Genomic DNA, 19172 nt, shown 5'->3' on the forward strand with positions numbered 1-19172 from the left:
ACCAAAAGAAAAAGTAAGAAGAAGACTAAAATACTATAAAAACACTAAGAGGTGGAAGAAAAGTACAGAACTGCTGTAACCGGCAGCCACTCACACGGCGCCATTTTGGGAAAAAGACATGACAAGGGTTTCAAGCTTTACAGATTCCCTTCAGATGTCAACAGACGGACAATTTGGGAAAATAAAATCAACTGTTTGGGCTGGAAGCAGAACTCGTCTTCAAAGCTGTGTGAGGTAGGCTCTGTATATGTTAACATGTTTAATGTCACAATGTTTTAAAAACTTGACAGAGCCACCTGGGGCGATGTTACTAAGTTTAAGGCATCTCTTGATGAGCTTGGCACGTTTTGGAGCGAGCGTGTTTACCTAAATGTTGTGTTCTACTTCATTGTTTTGATATAAGAAAGTAGCCTAAACCTAAAATATACTATAAAAATAAGGCTGTCATGGATGCTTAGAGTTAAGAATGATTCTGGAGTAAATCACCTCTGGTTGCAAATAAAGTCATCCATGATCTCCAGCAAACCTATAAAAGTGCATTCATTTTGAAATCTGTTGGCATTGAATGTATCGTGAAATTCTGCTTTTATTCCATTTACAGTTGAAACCAAATGTTGAAGTTCATGCAATTGTTCCATATTCAACAGAATTCATATTGTTTTAATGTAGACTGCATTTGCTAATTTAATAAGCAGTTGGCAAAGCATTCATGCATGATGTCCATAACAGTTCAACAATGTTTTCATTCATGCAGTCAAGTCAGTCAAATGATACCATATTAGCGGCCACTAGAGGGAGTCTGCAAAAGTGGCCGCTACAGACAGGTGACCTCTATAGACAGGTTGGCATCCAGTTTGAATGTTAACCAGTAGAGGAAAAAAAGGGGGAAAAAAATAATAATGTTGACCAGTAGAGGGCACTGCGGACTGCGGATAAAAGTTGTACAGAACTATTAGGCTTGTTATTATCATGGTTCATGGTTCATGGTTTTAATTCATCCTGAACATGCATATGAGTCAAACAGTAGCACATCACATAGTACAATTCACAGTTTTGCATGTCCAAAAAGGAGTAGGAAGAAGCAAAGCTTATTTAATCCTACCCCTCATCAGTTTCACATCAGTTGCAATACATTTATTCACCTCTTGTTCTTCCAAGTGTACTTTGTAGGTCTACATGACAATGTAGTGCAATCATAGCCAAGGTTTTTACTTACTAAAAGGAAGCTAGAGGCTTAATAATAACTGATAGAATATATCCACCACCCACAGAACAAAGCTGTGCTAGTAATGTCTTACGCTTTTTTAAATATTTTACTTTTTATACGGCAGAGTGTCATTACAGCTTTAGTTCATCAGGAAGTGACGGGAAGTGACGGTGGGCGTCCCGAGCAGGAGAGCTAGGCTCAGTGCTAGCTGTGAGTTTGGAGAGAGTTGGGAAGTGTGTTTATGTTGGCGTGGATGTAAAGTCCTGCAGTGTTCTCCGCTGTTAATAAAGCCATTAAAGTGCATCGGCGACGTGAGTCTCTCCTTCCCCACAACAAGCGGCATTACAGTATTGACCAGTGCACACCAGGAAATAAACGGTGTCATTTCTTACAGGCATTGGCTGGACAGCTATGTAGTGGGGCTTGTTTAACCTTTGCCTTGTGGGCAAGCAGGAAGGAGAGACGATGCTGAGAGATGTGTGTGTGTTCTGAGCTGCTGTCTGGTGGCCGCGTTCAAGAAATAAAGTTGGCAGAAGCAACAGGAGAAGTTTCCTTCTTTGCTTCGGAGCTGAATAACACTGACAAGTTAACAGACTAGTAGCGAACGGAAAAGAAGACGGCTTTGTTTGTGTCGAATACAGAAGATGAGGACTTTGATGGATTTGTGGATGAGGATTGATGAAAAATAACGTGAGTACATTCTAAAATACTTCAATTAAGTACAACCAAACTCAGTTTTGCTCCCGCTGCCGCATGCATGCTAGCGTATGTTCTTTTTTTATTGTAGCGTCGCTGGGAGCACGTCCTGTTCCCAGCATACTTTGCGGTAATGTTTTGGTGCAAATGCTCTTAAAGTTACATGTTTGACCAGGAAATAGCAAGCTCAAAAGAAGACGGCTTTTTTATGTGGAACAACTGACGGTTTGTGTGGATCTTGTGAATGATTGTGACTGAGCTAGGACTCAGTAATTAAAGTCTACACACGACGCCTTCATTGATGAAAAAACTAAACTTTTTCGTGCATGAAGCTTCTACTTGAGTTGGTAATTTGGCCGCTATATGCGGTCAGATATTGACCAAGGGAGACAAAACGGGTGGCCGCTGGCCGCGTTGGTCAGGTGACTGCTATACACAGGGTCTATAACATGTAAATTTGCTGCGGGGCATTTTTCAGTGGCTGCTATAGGCAGGTGGCCATTCTATAAAGGTGGCCACTAAGACAGGTTTGACTGTAATTATAAAACAGGCATTTTGCATGCATCTCTTTGTGCAATTTACATGCCTTGTCGTACTGTGCACGCAAGCCAAGCGCTTGAATTGGCCCCAACATGGAGGCGTAATCTCAGTTGTCGTAACTCTCTACATGAGGGGTGTCAAACTGGTGCCATGGAGGGCCGAGACACTGCAGGTTTTCTTTCCAGCCAGTCACTAAAGCAGGTGATTTTAATGATCAACACCTTCAGTTTGAGGGAAGGAGCTCATCAATTAAATCACCTGCTGAAGAAACTGCTTGGAGAGAAAACCTGCAGCGTCTCGGCCCTCCAGGGCACCAGTTTGACACGTGTGGTCTATATGAAGGGACTCTACTTACCACCAACACCGTCCAAAACCATTCAACCTTGCTGCCTCTTGACTGCCCTCTGTGGCCAATCAGCATCATTACACCACTAAACGTGATGACCAAAAAGCAGCTGTGCTAATGACTGCATTTGCGTTACGACAGAAGTGTAATGAAGCATCTGCTGGTTAACGCTTGTGCTGTGACGTCAGGTGGCTTTATTCCGCCTTGTTGCGAGTCACTGATTGCAGACTGATAGCACATCTTTCGCCATTCAAAGTATTCAAATAACTGATTGACTTTTCCTTTATTCACGTCACAGCAAACATTAGGCACACCTGCATGGCTGGCTTCTCATGTTGCAGGCCCCGCCTCCACGCCAACGTGTGCTTCCTTGCTGCACAGCCCTAGCATAGCATGTTGCGGCGCTCGCCTGCAGCTGCAGAGTGCATCATGTGACACATCTGACTAAAAATAAATCCTGGCTCCGACGCATCATGGGGCTGATAGGTGCACACACCACACACACGCAGACACACGACATGAGCAGTGAGGCCATGCCGTTGGCGTGGCACCCACAAAAAGATAGCATGATTGGGCCTTCAGATGGCACCGTGGTGCTTGCTCGTACGGGTCGCCCCTTGCTAATTAACTAAGACTAAGATGTTGGCATGTCAGCAATCACTAAAACACACTTTTCTGCCAGTCTGGGGGACAACAAAGTTGGACCAATCAGAAGCAAGAAGGAAGCCACTGTTGGAAAAGGCACAGTCAAAACAAATACAAAACAAAATCCAATCAGTATGATGCATAATGAAATGTATTTCTTGATGCATATTTCATCATGGAGTAAATGACAAGAACCATGCTAACCCTAACGTAACCTAACCTAACCTAACCTAACCTAACCCTCTTCATGAATATTTCATCATGGAGTACACGACAAACAAAGGTATGAATTTAGCAGCAAAGGTGCTTGAAGCTCAGCCATCTTGTCAGATAACAATCAATAGCGTGCTTGCGCCGCCAGTAGAAGAAGAAGAATCCCTACGTGTTTCACAAAGAATTGCCTGCAGCTTGAAAAGATCCACGTGTGATATCTTGTCGCCTTTCCGGGCTCAACAAACATCCTGTAATGTCCCCCCCTCCCCCGAGCATGGATTCTATGGTACGTTCCACGCCATCGTCATACATCATATCACCACTTCAAGGCTGCCCGCTCTCACTAGAGGGGGCCGTGGCGTGATGGTGGCCATCTTGTTCTTACAGGTGATCTGGCGTGGAAGGTGGGACCATACCAGGAAGTGAGTGACACGCTTGTTTTTTTTTCTTTGGCAAAAAGAGCATCCATGCTGTGCCAGATGAGTAAACATTAGCATCCAGACAGGAAGGCATGGCTTGGTGAAAAGGATGCAACACACAACGCACCCCCACGTGTGGCGCTGTGAACACACACACACAGATGGAAGCACGCCGAACCGCCCAAAGTAATCACAGAAGACGTACCCACCGCTTGCAGTTCACGAAAGACGCGCTTTTATTGACAGCTCCTCCACACGGAAAGTTGTGTGTTGCAGTGAAATGCGTCCGTGCGGAAACGGCAGTTAGGCTGAACTAATGTTCTGCACCACACAGCCGCATTTGTCAAAATTGTCCCCCAGCCGTGGGGGTGGCCACCCCGTAGCTCTGCCACTGCTACCCACTCTTCTTCTACATTCTAAAAATGACAGCTCACAAAAGACGTACAAACGGTAAGTGGGCGGGGCTTAACTGCGTTATTTGAATGGTAGCACGTCAAAATAAAAGAACAATGAGTTTGCACTGCTAGCACCTGGAATGTGTCCACTTCATCCACAAGTTGAAGGTAAGCCTGCTAGCTGATTTCATTGTTATAAAATGTGGCAAAGCACTGCGCTAACAAGCTAGCTAGCATGTTTTGCTTTGTTGTTACTTGATGCTAATTGTCACTTAGATTTGATGCAGAGAGATTTAGAAGCGTGGCCTGGAGGCACAGGACGCTGCTTTAGCAGAAATGAAGTCTGATCACATTGCTAGAAGTGAAAAAATGTCGTGTTGCTATAAATAGGCTATTGATTATCGGACTCTGGCTGGAGAGCAGCGTGACCTTTCAAAGGGCTCGATGGAACACCGCAGGTCGCTCCAGTGCGGGAGCCACCGCTGGGAAACATGGGAACGGCGCTAACAGGAGCACATCTTCTGGGAAGTGTTCGTTTGACAACATGCTGATGGTTTCCTGTTGTTGTGCTGCTATGAGCTGCGGCTGCATCTCCAGCCCAGTTGGAGGTCACCATGGCAGCGTCCATCACGCTAATGAACGTGTGACCTTGCAGGCGTGACTTGTGACAGGCGCCACCAACATCACGGACAAGTCCAGTTCTTCCAAGCAGGCGTGTGCACGTGTGATTCCCAAAGGAGATGGTGGAGGTCATGTTGTTGTGGAGGTGGCACTCAGCCAGCGGGTGGGGGCTTGTTAATGTTTTGACTCAGGTGATGCAACATCTCCGTCATTGTTCACCATCGCAGCCAATCACGGACAAGGACTGCCTGATGCAGGACGCTGGAGGGATTCCGAGGAACTGTGGCGTGACGACGCCGGCGGAGTGTCTGCCGTCTTGCTGGTTTGAAGGGGAGGCGGACTAGCGCCATCGGCTGTGCTCCCTCAAGACTGGCTGTGCGGCGCACTGACAGAGTCATCATCCAAGCGCCGCCTCTACGTTTCCCTCGCTCTCTATTTCTCTCTCTCTCTCTCTGGCGTGGAGCTTTGCTGCTGCTCCAACTCCAGATGCCTCCGCCTCCCCGCCAGGACCAGCAGATCGGCAACTGAAGGTGAGGTTGCCAGGTAAGAGCACTCCTTTTCCTAACTGTTCCATTCCTGCTTCACAAAGTGCGTGCCTGTGACGCGTGTGTTGTAGCTAGGAGACGCAGTCAGGATGAGAGGATGCTGTGATTGATGTTCTGGTGCTTTGTTTTACGCCGCTCTGTGCTAAAAAGCGTTTGTGGCTGCACGTGAGCCTCTGGAGGTGAGGGGCGGAGCGTGGCTGGTGGCCGTCGGCGGTCCGCATGTCATCGGTTGTGAGGGGAAACCACGGTGTTGGTGCGTGGGCGGACAGAGTGACAAGGGGAGGGAGGATGGCAGGCTGCTTTCATCTCATGGAAGCTCATCGCCGCGTTTGTCCATCAGATGAGCTCCAGTCTTCTTTTTATTCTTCTGGGATGCTTGGAACAAACAAGACAAGCAATGGGCTGTAATGCCATCTGTGACTTTGCTCCTCATAAACTCTTTTTAGATGTTGAATCAGTCATGTGAACTCTCAGACTTCCTGGAACTCCTTCCCGCTCCCAGCTGAGGGTGTCAAGCCGTTGTTAAAGGGACGCATGCTCCTATCACCTGGGGATGATCTGACTTCTCAGCAGGAAGCAGAGAGGAGGTGATGGGGAGGTTGGAGGGGGAGGGCAGGTGCAGCGGTTTAGCAGCAGGAATACATTAAGCAGGAAGCTCCCTGGTGTCCAAACGTTACCAGGTGACGGAGAGAGAGAGAGCCATCAGCCAATGACCTCGCGGCTCATTTCCCAAGGCAGAGCTTATGTTTACATTCTCTGCGGGGGCTCTTGCTGATTCTCCATTTCATAAGCAGGCAGGCGGAGGCCGTTGACGCGCTGATGGATAATGCTCCTGGCTGGAAATGGCTCTTTGAAACACCTTGAGGGTGCTTTCATGTGCTTGGCTTTCAAGGCATCCTCAAGCACTCATCAGTCAGGGTTGCTGCATGTCCGCTTTATTTGCGTGTAAACCAGCAAAGCAGCTCAAGTTCACATGGAAATCATCTCATTAAAGGCAAGCGGGAAGGTGATAATGCTAACCTTTTGACCGGCAAACTTGTGAACTTTCCAAGAAAGACAAAAGCCGTCAAGATGAAAAGGCACCTGCAAGCACTTATTTGCATGCACATGCTTCTTTACCCTCACCTTTGGATGCTCTTGTGGCTGGAAACGTTTGTCCAGCGTGTCCCTTTGTATGATGGCGGCTTGTGTGGCAGTCTTGGTTGCGGCCTTCCTGTGAGGAGGAGTAGCGTGCTTCCCCTTCCTGTTAGCTCCCTATCAGCAGAATAGCCCTGCAGTGGGAACACTGGAGGCAGGATGCTTTACAAGATCAACACGCTGAGTAGCAGAATGCAAGTGCAGGTGATTCTTCAGTGATAAGAAGAACATTTGCCTTTGGTACACTTGAGAGCTGAGAAAATGGAATGAATGCAGATGACCTTGGAAGAATTAGGAGTGACAAAAATAACTAAAAGAAATCTTGTTATAAATAATTAGATGTGACAAGATTTCTTGTTCAGAAAAAAACTCGGGCTGTCGAAAGATTGACAGTTTTCAAAAGAATCGATCATGAAGAATCACCATTTGCAGCTGTGGTGAAATGTTACCCTATTTCATAAAGACAAAGGTAAATGACAGGCACTGACAATTCTATTTATTATTTATTTCTACTTGTTTGGATGAAGAGTGACAATTCAATCAGGCTAAAAGGTAGCACTCATGTCTAAAGTAACACTCATTTCTTTAATAGGAGCACAATCAGACTTTACCGTGTTATTGTGAGCCATGAGAGACTGCCTTCAAAGTCACCACCTGACTTACAGGAAGTTGAATTCACATGTTTTGAGTGTAGATGGATTTTCGAGTTGTAATTTCCGTAGTAAGCCTTACGCTGGCGAGTGATAAGAGTATCCACTTCCTGCTTTCATTTGTTTTTAGGCTTATTTAGGCCACACATCCACGTATAATAAAGATGTTCTTGTGATGTTCGGAGTGTCTGTGAATGCATCTTGCGGTCGTCCAGTGACATTGAGGAAGTGTCGTTCCGATGCTGAAGGCACTCGAGACGTGTCTGTGAGTTGGATATGCACATATGCTGTTGATGTGTTCGGGTCAGAATCAAGTTATTGACAGGCGGCAGACGCTGTGGAGACGCTACTGTGCCTGCTTGCCGATGCGCATGCGTGTTAATTATGTTAATTATGTGTGTTAATTGTCTTAATGTGTTAATTATGCCAAACATTGGAATGTAATTCATGGAATAAATGACTTACTGCCGTTAAGGTGCTGTTTTTGCTAGCCCTAAAAAAAGTGTCTCATGATAATCAATAAATATATAAATAAAACATATATTAAGTCATTTGATCCCGGACGTTTTTCAAAAGACAACCCCTTCACTAGCGGGCATTATTTTCCACCATTTGGGCCGATCACACAGAATATTGTCTTGTACGGTTTTATCAAGATGGAACCTACCAAAGGAAACACCAGACTTGCGTCTTTCATCAGAAACAAAATGTTTGTTTCTGCCTTTTTCCATTCTTTAGTAGTCAGCAGTAGAACATAGGTGAGTTTCAGGTAAATATCAGCTCCTGACTAAAAAAGGAAGAAAAGCAGCTTTTTGTGAAAAGATACATTTCATATTTTTTGCTTTTGTGACAGCTGAAATATCTAAACAACTGTACCACAACATAAACAACACAAACACACAGTTTTCACATTTGAAAATGAACTCTGTGTGTGCGCGCGCGTGTGTGTCCATGTGTTAAAATTTCCCTACAATGCGTAACCCTCTGCACACTACACTCCTCCACGCTCTTCCACTTCCTCCTCTTGTCATGCCTGTTTCCTCCTCCCGTGAGCTTCGCCGAGCTCTTATCAAGCACACTTCTGCCACCTGGTGGTCGTTTGTATGGCATTCAAATTGCTCTGAAGCCTCGTCCATTAGGTGGGAAGTTGCATCATCGCCTCCTTTAGCCTCTCGCGCAACAAAACGTAAAAGACGTATAAATACATTGTTGGGATCGGGCGTTTGGGTTGATGATATTGAATGAGTTAATCATCAATTCATAAATGAAAAGAAATCTCAAACACAGTTTTCCCATCTGGCCTCCATGGCAACAGCCAACTCTCGCTGAGACGTTTGATGGACAATGGAAATCCAAACGCAATAGTGCAAAATGGACGCTTCAATCAAAGATCGTTTGTCAAGTCCTATTTTTATTGTACTTATTGTTGTTGTGAGCTCATGTGAAAATCTCTTGCATTATCTTGTCTCCTATAACTAAGCAGAACTTTCTTCCCACTGTTGTTATTCACACGTCACCCTACACCCTGAAACCACCGCACACGCTTGTGCCACCTCCATCCTTGATTTGATGGACTTGCAGACAAATCACCTGCGTGGTGCACTGAAACAAAGCTGATATGAATCACGTTTTGATTACAATGGTGCGGCAGGATGCGCATCCTAACGCTGCCGTCACGTTATCTTTTATACACTCATAAGAACAACCCTTGGCTCCTTAGCTTGTTGGTCCAATGGTTGATTGACAGCCCATGTTGTGCATGCAGAGATTTCCCTCCTATAATGTGACGACTTATGGCTTTATTGCCAAGAAATAGTGATTATTTATAAAGTGCAGGAATGCATGAAATGAATAATATGTGGTGTAGGCGTCTGGTGAAGATGTGCAAGAGTGATTTTTACGGCTTAACTTCCTCTCTGAGAGCTGTCATTCTGAAATCTCCCTTAAGAGGAAATTGCTTTTGGCTCGCCTGCGTTTCTTTAATATCCTGATTCATACTTGGAGCTGCTAAAGAGTCAGCGTCCGCACGTTCTCCCGCAGGAGCTTTGTGGGCCACTTATTAGAGATGAACGTGTGTGTGTAGCCCTGCCCCCACCTTCCTGGAGGAGCGTCCCTAGCGGCCAATAAAAGAGATTAATTATTAGTGACGTGCATGATGCATGATGGAAGAGCTAGTTCTCTTCCTGTGCTTACCTGAGACCTGCATGGGCACGTCCCATCATGCACCTGCTGGTCTCCAGGGCCATGCCACCAATGGTCCAATCAACCACTGCTCTTCCCGGCCATGTTTTTCTCCTTCACCCAGTGTTCCTGGCTAACGCTGACTTTCGCTGAATGGAGCGCCATCCGTGGCTTTGATGAGAGCGCACAAAGACTGCCGCCGTCGTCCGTACAATTAAATTGATCGCACTGAAGACGAAAGCATCAATTTGAACAAAGTGAGAGAGGACGGAGCCTTTTCTCTTGCCACAAAAAGCTCCTTTCCTGTTGACGCCTGCAAGTCTCGTAAATATCAGAGTGAAAGGTTTCCTTTTTGTTAGTCATGAAGTCACATGACCCCTGGTGTCACGCTACCATGAACGATCATCTGTGACCTCACCAGGTGGAGGACGCGTCACCAATAGAGATGCTGGAAATGGTCTTTTCTACCAACCGATAGTATCTCAGGTCACATCTTTTGTGATGAATGAACACATGATGCTGTTAAATGATTCATTCATGATATAGTGTTGGTTTTCCTCGTCTCTCGCCTCCTAACAGGCAGCAAGAGGGTTCCCTTGCGCATCACTTTCAGCACCTTGGTGCGTTTGTTCCACAGAACAACGGCATGAACGGAGTGAGCCCTTTAGTCAGTCATTGGTGGGTGGAGCCGGGGCCGCTAGCATACACACAGAGTGCACAAGAGCCTACCGTAGTAGAAACTCAATTAGTAGATTGCAATATGTTGTCCTAGATTCTTTTTCATTGTCCTTTTCTGAAAAGTAATGTCTCGTTCTCGTAGACCCAATCATAATCATCATAATAAATCAAATGACGAATACACCCTGTGCAAAATAAGACAAATACAGTCGTACTTCACAACCTCCTTCTATTGTAGTTTTTCCCAAATTAATTCATTATGAACTAATCACTGTGTCATGGTTGACAATTATGAGTCCAAAAATATGCAGATTTTTTGCCAAAGTTACTGGTAAGCATTTTGAAGCATAAAAATGGCCAAATACAAATAGAGTGCAAGCCATGAAGACCACCATTCCACTTGTGAATGTAGTATTCTACGTCGGTCACTTGGTGTCGGTCATTGAGACGAGCATCAGACTTGATTGCAGGAACAACAGGCTTTTATTGCAGGTTTAAATTATATCCCAACAACCACAATCATGTACACTAGGTCCCCAACTTACGAACATCCGACTAGCGAACACTCGCGGATACGAACACAAGCCGACTGGTCTGTATTTGATTTTATTTTGCCTTGTAGTCGCTCAATCAGTATTTCTACTGCTACTGTACATGCTTGACCAGTAGAGGGCACTGTGACACTGCTAATGGGACCAGCAGAGGAAGAGTTAGACTGGGGAGATACAGTGTAAAGCTAAATGGAAAGATAAATAATACAACCCGGACAGAGCGTGTGATTAAAGTTTATGAAGAGTTAATAGGCCTGCTTAATTCTACACCACCCACAGAACACTACCTCTTTTAGAAGAGTCTAACCACCACCACCATTTGTCCTTTTTCCAATAACTCCTCCTCCTCCTCCTCCTTCTCCTCCACAACGACGTATGCTCGACCACTCCTCTTCAAAGGTAAATAACATTTATCATTACGTATTATTATATCACTTTTATTATTGTTTTTTTCATTCATTATCCTGGTTTAATATTACTACTGCATCCAAACTCATATTTACATACATACACATATACTGTATATGTATACACGTACATGTAGTACCTATATCATTGCTAATATTACCTTTTACCCTACTTAAGAACAATTCGACATAAGAACGGTCGTCTGGAACCAATTGTGTTCGTTAGTTGGGGACTTAGTGTAACATTATAATCGGCATCCTAATAGTAGCATAACAAGCTAAAACTCCACTTTGGACCCCGACATCATTTCCTGTCTGCCACTGATCATGCTTCCCTCCAAGGTAAACCGTCTTAAAAGGCTTATTTTCTCAGATTATATATCCTGTATTAGCTAATAGGAGTGTCAAGGCAACTACATGGCTGCTATTTAATGTCTAGATGGTTCTAATAATGTGAAAAAGGTATTTTAACATGTTTTAAATAACATGTTTTCTATGGCATAACTACGAAAATGTTTTATTTATAAATAAGGAATCCTCCCTAGAATTCACTTATCGCCGTTGGGTCCGTGCAGCACTTTGGGCCAGCATGAAGGGTTTAAATGTGCTTTATAAATAACCTTGACCTTGACCTATAAGAAGAAAGTAAAGTGTGAAGTATGAAACTCTGGACTAATCTGGATTAATGGCTTTTTTGAAGCTGTGGTGGTGGGCTGCATGCCGCCGCTGCTGCGTCTACAATTATTTAAAAAATGAGAACATTTTGTGACTTATTTATTTAACTTATTTATTGAAGTTATTTCAACACCCAGCAGAACATGAACTGAGAACATCGCAAGACCTCCTTTTGTTACCTGAACTATTTCGTGGAATAGTACTCTGCGAATAGTACAAAAGTACTAAATGTTGTACTATCTGACAAAACCCAAATTGAATTTGATGCTCGTTTTAGAATACAAGGCAAGTGAATTGTTCAATAATATATTTTGTTCAAAATAGCACATTTGGCAAAAGAACTACTGAAATATTTTTGTTCTAGAAATCTGTCCTGTTTAAACGGTATAAATCCAGAGGCCAGGGTGATGATAGCACACGTGTGTCCAATTTGCAGCACTGTTGGAACTACTTTGACAAAAAGAAAGGAGAGGTGAGCTATTTGTGTTTTATGTGACTGCCAACATTTAAGTTGCACTTTGTTCACAAAGCACATGTCCACTCAGTGTGCTTATTTGTCATTAAATACAGGCGTGATGTTTGAATAGAACGCTTCACATAAAACTACTAAGCCGTGAAGCAAATATTCTTTGGTGAACTACTCAGCATCAGCTGGTCAGCTCCATGTTGGAGGCCCCTTTGATAGCATCACTGTCTAAAGCTGGACACACTCGTGTTTTCAAGGCAAGCCACAAGTATTAGAATGCTAGCAGCAGAGCAAGATTGTTAAGTGACACTTTAAAAAAGTAAGTTGGGATGATGATGATGACTGTAATAGCCGCTTGGAGCTGCTGCCAGTCAGACGACGTGTGTGAACACAAACGCCAGAAAGTGGAATGAGATTGAAAGGTGAGCGATCACACACATTGGCTGGATAGGCTGGATAGGTTTAGCATGTGACACGCTGGCGTCAGTTGACTGCACATTTTACAGGCTATTGTTCATTCTCCCGATAATAAGAATCACAAGATGTGTTGCGTATGTGCTCACATGTAAGCAAGTGCCAGCAAGGCAGACTTGATGATATTTTTCATTGTTTTCAACCTCATCGTAGTCAATATGTGTGTAAGTAATAATCTATACTGTATATGTGTCTATGTAGCATACATATCCATTCATACAACATATTACTTAACACTTTTTCAAGTAAAAAAACGACTCATGTTTAAGGTGTGGTGGCTTTTATTTTGTAGTGGCGCACCGCCACGATCAATTACATGTAGCACAAACCGTGCGTAATCCAATCAGTGAAACGATAAAGTGGGTTTATTCAGCATGTGACATATGAGATTAGACGCATTCAAGGAAAATGCCTTATCCCCCCCCCCCGCGGCATAACCATCGCTTTCATTGCAACTTCCATATTTACCATCCAAAGGCCAAACGTGGACATACTGAGCTAGCAAGCTTTGCTTTGTGGACCACGTCATCACTTGGACTCCTATGTAGCTGCGAAGCCATATGTGATTTCTCTAGCAGTAATCTCTACTCGCTAACTTCATCCTGACGAGTGCAAAAGGAAACATGTATTCCTGCGCTTCCCCTACAAGTCTGCTGCCCGCCACTGAAACTTGCCTCTGATGTGAACATCCTTTTTGTTTGTCGCCATGGCAACCAAGTCTCCCGCCGGGCTATAGGTTGTCATGCCAGCCGCCTGTCCCCCCCACCCCCCCCTTTTTTTCCTTGTCCTCGCCTGTTAGCGTAGTCTTGTAGGTGGGACGTGCCAGCCTCGCTGCATCGCATTCTGCAGGAATTTCAGTGGCGTCGCCTCCATTTCTTCCTCAGTTATTGGCTGGTTCCCAGCCTCCATGGAGGAGGAGTGCGCAACGGAAGCTCCATGCTGAGCTCGCTCTCGCAGCCCAGATTCTTTCTTTTAAGGCCGGGAAGGGGCAGCCAGAGGCCTTTCCTGCAAAACATGTCCACCCAGTTAGACACAAAAACACTCATTAGCACGGCGCCCAGGGATAATAGCTAGGCATCTGCTTAAATTTGATATAAAGCATCTTGCACTGGGCGGCAGACACCGTCCACTTGGATTATTCACACCACTGGAATCTTTACTGCAAAGCCTCAGGATAAACTTAGCATCCTTATTTACTCTTCTAGCCTGATGATAATCACTCTTCTCTCCTCCGCTTTGATGAGTGCAGGTGAAATTTCCCATTCCTTATCTCCTGAATGAACTCATTACCTTCACATGCTGCTCGCACTTGCAAGGAGTAGATGGGCCTTGAATGTATAATGAGCCGCTGCCCCGCCCCGCCCCGCGTGATGGATCCTGTTCTGGACATGAGCCACGACCTTAAGGAGAAAAAGGGCGAGCCAAAAGAGGAAGTGTCATGTGATTGCATCATGGTAGCGAAAGATTTAGTTCAGCATTCATTAGAGATGCACGTTAATTGGACGGATATGAGGGAATTATGACGTCATGCCGATACATCCCATAGCATTAAAAATGGCTCCGGTATCCGATAATTTAAAAAAATGCTCCAATGAGGTGAGATTACCCGTACTCTGTGGGTGAGCAAATCAAGCACTCCTTTTTTCTCCTGCGTGTGACGTTAACGGCCTGCTGTAACCTCCCCCGAACTCACTTGTGAACAAACATTCACTTTCAGAGGAAGGATGTTGTACCAAATGCTCCGCAGCGAGGGGAAAAAAAACATCGAGCACACAAAAAACCTGAAACGCCAGCGCCGCAAGTGCAACAGGTTTGCCAGAGACTTCCATGGTGTCACACCGGCCGCTCGGACTATGTGCCCGGATACAGTGCACCTTGCTGGGCCACGCCAGGTGGCTCCTCCCCCTCTATACTGTGGTTCTCCTGGTAGTAGTGATGTGGTGGTAGTCATGTCATCATAGTTCATTAGGACACATCAACAAATCCTCATTTGTTCCAGTCCTTCTTGCCTCCGCCTGTGCACAAACTACACTCCCATCTACATTTGAAAAACGTTAGGTTATCAGTACCGTATCTGTCTTGAGAAGCATAAAGTTATCGGGATGGGTTTGAAAAAAAAGCTATTGTGCAACTCCATTCTCTATTATAAGTTCTGCAGTGATGCCCAATCAAACCAGGCCTCCCTGTCAATCACGTGTGTCCCTGCAAGCTAACGGTAATTGCGTATGCAAATGACCAGAGATGATAAGTTAGCATGGTGCTGCAGGCTGTGCTGATTGTGAGATAATGAGGTTTTTCCTCACATTGCCGTCTTAATGAAGAGGCAGCCACTTACAAACATGGATCGCTAAGCAAAGTCTCGGAGGCGGACAACCATTATTGACAAGTATTCCAATTAAATGTCAAATCACAGGAGGTATTTATTTTTTTTGGCTGACACCCAAGAACTCAATAGCGGGCGTCATTATTCTGCATGATTACAGGAAGAGGAACTTTGTGTTCTCCTCTTTAAATTGCTGGCATTTATTGTTTTATTTTAATGTTTTTATTTGGTCCTTGTGGCTTATGAGAGGCTCACAAACAAGTCACTAACTGCAGAGTGTAAACAAGTCCTTCAGCTAAGTGGTTTCATATAGGGTGTAAAAAATGTACACGATATACTGTCTGCACACAGCAAAGTGACAGTGGCCTTGTCAGGTTACAGTCATGCAGCCATGAAAGTCACATTTATGTTTTTCTTCCTTTATGGATACTGACATGCCATAAAATCCTTGTTTTTCCTTTCCCTGGAGAAGATAATAGTCCGCTCGTGGCACAAGGCGCCACAGTTCCTGGGGAAAGGTGTTAAAGCAGCTCAGGAGGACCGTGAAGGGCAACTTCAATGTCAGAGCATCACGCCGTGCACACACAAACATCCTCGCCAGCGTCCACTCACAGATTATGAGAAGCTTCAATCGATATCTCCGGAGCCATCCTCTCGCTCTGGCTGACCAACCCTGCTAAGAGCACCCGCGGGGGCTTGAGTCCCAGACATCCCCTCCCCGCTGAATGCATGTGCTTGTTTTTCATCAGTAGAATAACTGCTTTTATGGAAGCATAAACGAGAGCTGCTGTCCTTATCACGAGCAAGCAGGGGACTGTTAGCCACAGTATGTAGATTTAGGAATGGCTGGATGCAGTGATCCTGCACAGCCACCAGATACTGCTGCAAGCTGCCCTGGGGGAGGGGGGATCTGATTATATGATATGTTTGCTGGCACGCTACGCTAAACAAGCAACAGTTAAAGCAAACATCAACTAAGTGTTAGTCTGCTGCCCTGTGCACGCAAAGAAAACTGGAATCTCCCAGAGTCCTTTGCGACAACTAGCTTAGAAACTTACAAGTAGCATTTATTCCATGGCGTCAAACAACACGGAAAGACCAGACTGCTACTGCGTACGCCATAGTCACTGGAGGAGGTCAAAAGAAAAGCTACAACATACTGAAGGTCCTCTAATCACCAGGTGGACAACTTACCTGTAGATGTTACAAGGTCAACAAGTACAAGGCATTAGCAGGTTAATCAGTCTCCGATTCGGCTTAAATCGAGCTGGAAAAGATAAGTGATTCCTGCCACCCCCGACTGACAATCTATATCTCTCATAAAGTAGACGCTGGACTGGGAACGCCCGAGGCTGTGGTGGACTCTTGGTGTGCTGGCTGCTTTCACCTCAACTCACCTGCACGTCTTGTCAAGGTCCTGTGGCAGGGAACAGAAGCTTGCATTAGACTTTCTGTCTTCTCTATGTGAGTATATTTAGTTTGGACTGACTTGTTATTGAGGCCAGACCTTGGAAAGGAAGTTATGCTCGCTGGATGAGATATGGAAACGACACACGGCTGCTTGTTTCGACATGCCATATTTCCATTCAAGCAATGTGCCCAATGGCTGAATCGCTGATTGACCTGACGTGTCTGGGCTGTGTCAGTAAATGATGTTGTCTGGGCATACAGTAAACACAGCCACTGAGTCATGACTCCATCTCAGGCGTTGGAGGTCACTGCCTAGCAAGCGCTTGTTTACTCTGCCTTGTCGTCCTCCTGCTGCACCCTTTATCTTTCTCCTTTTGGAGGGACAGTTCTTCCTCCACTGTCATGAGGAGTGACACCAGTCTCAGAGAGAGAGAGAGAGAGGGAGAGACAGAGAGAGAGGTGAGCTGAAGAGGCCAAGCGTTAGTTGACCTTCAGCTGGAGTCTTTGGGGCGTGTTCCAGTGCAGTTAGCTTTGGTGTGTCCTCACCCACCAACAAATGTCATCATTATTCTGGGTCATTTACATTTTACACACATTCTCCTGCTCTGCCATTTTAAATAACACTCTGGCTCAATGGGCCACTGGTTCCACTAATTGGACCCAGCAAGAGACAAGAGACAGTCTTTTCAAATGTAGTATTGATATCCAGGCCAAAAATAAGTAGAGCTCCATTTGTGGGTGAAGCTGTGAGTCTTTGAAGGTGGTGCATGGCTTCCTCACTTCTGATGATGTTGACCTCGGGTGGAGGCTGACTGGTCCCCACCTATTGTTTGTGTCGATGGAGGCTGACTGGTCCCCACCTATTGTTTGTGTAGATGGAGGCTGACTGGTCCCCACCTATTGTTTGTGTCGATGGAGGCTGACTGGTCCCCACCTATTGTTTGTGTCGATGGAGGCTGACTGGTCCCCACCTATTGTTTGTGTAGATGGAGGCTGACTGGTCCCCACCTATTGTTTGTGTCGATGGAGGCTGACTGGTCCCCACCTATTGTTTGTGTAGATGGAGGCTGACTGGTCCCCACCTATTGTTTGTGTAGATGGAGGCTGACTGGTCCCCACCTATTGTTTGTGTCGATGGAGGCTGACTGGTCCCCACCTATTGTTTGTGTCGATGGAGGCTGACTGGTCCCCACCTATTGTTTGTGTAGATAACTGGTCCTGGTAATCTGCAGAGATTATACAGTAATGTGGAATTTGGACTAGGGTTGGTCATCGTTTGAATTTGAACTTCTCCATGGATTATTTTTTTCACTATGATTTTTACAGATCTATTTTAACAGGAATACATGTTCACGAAAGATGTTGAAAAGATGATGAAAAAACATTTGCACATATCCTGTTTACGTGTTAGTGATGCTGCAGGCACTTTAACATGCACTAACCTGGGTGAAACATGCACTAACCTGGGTGAAACATGCACTAACCTTTGTGCAACATGCACTAACCTGGGTGAAACATGCACTAACCTTTGTGCAACATGCACTAACCTGGGTGAAACGTGCACTAACCTTTGTGCAACATGCACTAACCTGGGTGAAACGTGCACTAACCTTTGTGCAACATGCACTAACCTGGATGAAACATGCACTAACCTTTGTGCAACATGCACTAACCTGGATGAAACATGCACTAACCTTTGTGCTACATGCACTAACCTTTGTGCAACATGCACTAACCTGGGTGAAACATGCACTAACCTTTGTGCAACATGCACTAACCTGGGTGAAACATGCACTAACCTTTGTGCAACATGCACTAACCTGGGTGAAACATGCACTAACCTTTGTGCAACATGCACTACATCTCAACAAGAAGCTTGTAGAAATGAATATTAACACGTTTGCAACTGTTTGAAGATGGCGGCCTTGTAGACAAAGAAGGGCGGTGCTTCGATCCAGTTGCACCAAAACTGACAGTTTTTTCAAATCAGAACTGCGCCTGAGATCATTCATGATCTTTGAAAGGGCCGTGTCCTACTGTGGTTCACCCCAAATCCAGACTGAAACTTCCCTAACATATGACCATTATTTTTAAATCAAGCATTTCGTTCTTTCACACCCCCCCCTCTAAACAGAGGAGGGGAGTGCTGCTTATGCAATGTCCTAACAACTGTCCCCCATTGTCTCTGTTTTGCCACCAGGCAGGTGAATGACATATTGTCATGCAGGATGTTTGTTAGTGACCACCCCCAGGGGACACTCCCACCAGAGACATACATACTGTAGGAAGACTCCACACACTGAGGAACTGAAGAAACCTTTTGGATTAAAGGAGAAACATCTTCAACAAACAAGAAGTTGCCTCCATCCAACGTTGGTCCTCACCTACTGAACACAGCTCGCACGTCTTGTGTGAGAGCAAGGAGGAAGAGCTTGTGCATCTGTTTAGATTTTCAGGGATGCTGGGAGTTTGATGGGCATCCAAAATGGCAGCTCTACGGGATCTGGATTAGTGACACGTGGAAACAGATAGTTGCTACAAAAAGAGACCTCGAGGGCTCATTTTATCTCACGCATACAGTCGGCTGACTGAG

General features: G+C 45.1%; 1 protein-coding gene across 5 annotated transcripts in view; it reads left to right on the plus strand.

Annotated features, from left to right (window-relative positions):
* Positions 1–5393: 5393 nt before the first annotated feature.
* The window catches only part of syt1a (synaptotagmin Ia), a 152947-nt gene continuing 139168 nt past the window's right edge, over positions 5394–19172 (plus strand). For 2 of the 5 annotated variants that reach the window (XM_054800769.1, XM_054800772.1), the window contains exon 1: positions 5398–5625. The gene's annotated coding sequence lies outside the window, so the exon portion shown is untranslated. Of the gene's footprint in view, positions 5626–16614; positions 16634–19172 lie in introns of those variants that run through there. The other 3 variants (XM_054800775.1, XM_054800774.1, XM_054800771.1) reach the window with 3 other exon arrangements.

The sequence above is a fragment of the Dunckerocampus dactyliophorus genome, chromosome 15 (assembly GCF_027744805.1).
Source record: "Dunckerocampus dactyliophorus isolate RoL2022-P2 chromosome 15, RoL_Ddac_1.1, whole genome shotgun sequence".
Lineage (NCBI taxonomy): Eukaryota > Metazoa > Chordata > Actinopteri > Syngnathiformes > Syngnathidae > Dunckerocampus > Dunckerocampus dactyliophorus.